The 3135-nt window shown below is 49.6% G+C and overlaps 1 long non-coding RNA gene across 1 annotated transcript in view; it reads left to right on the top strand.

The window, feature by feature from the left end:
- Positions 1–58: 58 nt before the first annotated feature.
- Positions 59–3135, top strand: part of LOC123522192 — a 44635-nt gene continuing 41558 nt past the window's right edge. Inside the window, exon 1 of the long non-coding RNA XR_006680474.1 lies at positions 59–159. This is a non-coding gene — a long non-coding RNA (uncharacterized LOC123522192). The remainder of the gene's footprint in view (positions 160–3135) is intronic.

The following is a 3135-nucleotide window of genomic DNA, read 5'->3' as shown; positions in this document are numbered from 1 at the left end:
GAGAGGCGGGCAGGCAGCGGCGGCCTCGCGCGCACTCCTCTCCCGGGCGACGGCCCGGCCCTGCGAAGGTCAAGATGGAAGAGATCCTGCGGAAGCTGCAGAAGGAAGCTTCGGGGAGCAAGTACAAAGCCATCAAGGAGAGCTGCACCTGGGCCCTGGGTAAGCGCGCCGAGAGCCGGGCACCGGCCGGCGGGCGGCGGGGGGCGCAGCCCGGGCGCCCGCTGGGGACGCGGTCCGCGAGACTGCGGGAGCTGTCTCTCGGCGTCCATGTCGGCGTGGGGAGTCTTGGCTCCGGCGTTCCGGTCGGCGTCGGTTTGCTCTCCCCAAACCTGAACGGTGCCTCCCTCCTCCCGGTGCCCAGCCTGGGGCCTGATTCCGAAGGGGTCGGGAAGGAGGAAGGTGAACCATCCACCCCATCTCCTCGGAACCCTTGGCCGATGTACCTGCGCAGGAATGGCTGGTTCCGTTGGGTTTGCGCGGCGGGACCACACAGTTGAGTAGCAGCAGTAACAGTTGCTGCACATGACAGATGGCATATGACAGGATGGTGGGACCGCCTCGCTTCGGACGCTCTCCGCCTGGCAGACAGGTGGGATTTTAGATTTGTGAGCTCTGCTCGTCTCGAAATAAGTTCCAGGTGGTCCGTTTGTGTTTTCGAGAGGCGAGACTCCGCCGCGGAGGGAATAAAAAGGGAAAGACGGTTCAAGGAGGCGAGAATTGGGGCAATCGGAATGGCTTGCTGGGGAGAGGAGAGTGAGCCGAGCACACGCATACGCAGGCTGATGACAGGGCTCCGGCAGCAGAAGGCGGCTCAGGGAAAAGCCGAGACGCGCGGTGGGTCCCTCTCCTTGACCAAGCCTGCACTGCTTTCCTGGTTGCAGTCGATTGAAAACAAACAAGCAAACGATTAAAGCCCTGCCCCAGCCCCAAACTATCAGTGCTCATTATGACTGCGTGTTTTGGAGCAGCCTGGTGGGGGGAGGGGAGAGAGAGAAAGAGAGAAGTGAATTTAGCAGGCTTTTCACTAAATGGAGAAGGACCAGCCAGCCTTAGGTGACTGCTAATATTAGAAGGTTTTGACCCCTCCTAGATTTAGATGTGTGCACAGATTTTCGTAGTAACAGCCTTTGGTTTGAGCTACACCTCTGTCTGTCATCACAAAATATGAATAGTATCTAGGGAATTTGCCTGAATTGAAAAACAACAACAAAACCAAGAAAGGTAAGGCCAGCACTTGACGATTTTTTTGTTTTTTTTTAGTTTCCCACTAATGAGAAATGGACCATTTATGTAAGTGAGCAGCAAGGCTCTTAAAGCCACAGTACTGTTTTCCAATTGCCATTGTCATTCAGCAGAGTGATTTGGAGCTCGATCCTCCAAATGTCTCAAAGGAAGGGTCACGGATGGCTGGGTAACATAATGAAGCAGGAACCAGGCTGGACTTTAAACACGCCATTCCTCGTATCCATTATTCTCTTCCTGTGCGTTAGAGAAATACAGATGAACAGAAAGGAGCAAGAAGTAACCAAGTGTGCTTACTACTGTGGATGTGGATACTCATCCTGGCGAGTTACACTGTAACGCTGGTGGGTGTAGGTCCTTGAAGCCACCCAGGCTTGAGGCTGATGGATTATGGAAGTGGAGCCTGGAGTCTGGCCACAAATTTGGTTGTAACAGTAGATATTTATTTCCTGTGACGGTTCCCTAGTTGGCTATAGGAGGTATAAGTGTATGAAGCCTTAAAATAACTGTGCAGGGCACTTATTCTATAGGTTGGAATGTGCAATCAGGCAAAGAGCTCAAGGAAGGGGCAATGTATGTGACTCAGGGAGTGGGGACTGCTGTGAGCTGGCAGCACTTCTAAAAGAGATTTGACTTGAATGGGTAAGCCATGAATTCCTTCCTTCATTTGTGTTGTTCTTATTAGGAGGCATAGAGTCAGGTCCGACCCACTGGGAACCTAGGTACAACTGAATGAAACACTGCATGGTCCTGTGCCATCCTCACAATTGTTCCTGTGCCTGAGCCCATTGATGCAGCCGCACTGTCAGTCCGTCTCCTGGAGGGCCTTCCTCTCTCTCACTGGGCCTCCACTTTACCACCAAGCATGAAGTTCTTATGCAGGGACTGGGCTCTCTGGACAATATGTTCAAAGTGTGTCAGACCAAGTCTTGCCATTCTTGCCTCCAAGGAGCATTCTGGCCATACTTCTTCCAAGATAGATTTGGTCGTCCTTTTAGCAATCCATTGTACTTTCAATATTCTTCCCTGGCCCCACCGTTCAAACGCATCAATTCTTCTTCAGTCTTCCTTATCAGTGTCCAACTTTCACATGCATATGAGGCAACTGAAAGTACCATGGCTTGGGTCAGGCACACCTGAGTCCTCAGAGTAACATTCTCACTTTTCAGCACTCTAAAGAGATCTTGTGCAGCAGATTTACCTAATGCAATATGTGTTTTGATTAGATTTGACTACTGCTTCCATGTGCATTGATTGTGGATCTAAACAAGACAAAATTCTTGACAATTTCACTTTTTCTCCATTTATCATCATCTTACTCATTGGTTGAGTTGTGAGGATTTTGGTCTTTACATTGAGTCGTAATCCATACTGAAGGCTGCAATCCTTGATCTTCATTAGCTAGTGCTTCGAGTCCTCCTCACTTTTAGTAAGCAAGATTGTGTCGCCTGCATATCCCAGGTATTTAGCAAGCCTTCCTCCAATCCTGATGCCACATTCTTCTTCATATTAGCCAGCTTCTCTGATAATTTTCTCAGCGCATGGGTTGAACAAGTATGGTGAGAGGATACAACCCTGATGCACACCTTTCCTGATTTTAAACCATGCAGTAGTCCCTTGTTCTGTTTGTGCAACTGCCTCTTGATCCAAGTTCCCTGAGCACAATGAAGTGTTCTGGAATTCCCATTCCTCTCAAGGCTACCCATAGTTAGTTATGGTCCACACAGTTGAATGTCTTTGCATAATCAATAAAACATAAGTAGTCATTTTTCTGGTATTGTTTGTTTTGCTCCAAGATCCATATGACATCAGCAATGATATTCCTTGTTTGAGTTCTCTTCTGAATCCAGCCTGAACCTCTGGCCATTCCCTATCAATGTACTGCTGCAACTG

The sequence above is a fragment of the Echinops telfairi genome, unplaced genomic scaffold, assembly GCF_000313985.2.
Source record: "Echinops telfairi isolate 266 unplaced genomic scaffold, ASM31398v2 ScPeMD7_3533;HRSCAF=4204_0, whole genome shotgun sequence".
NCBI classification, from domain to species: Eukaryota; Metazoa; Chordata; class Mammalia; order Afrosoricida; family Tenrecidae; genus Echinops; species Echinops telfairi.
Note: the sequence above shows the minus strand (reverse complement) of the source record. Positions and strands in the feature narration are given on the sequence as shown.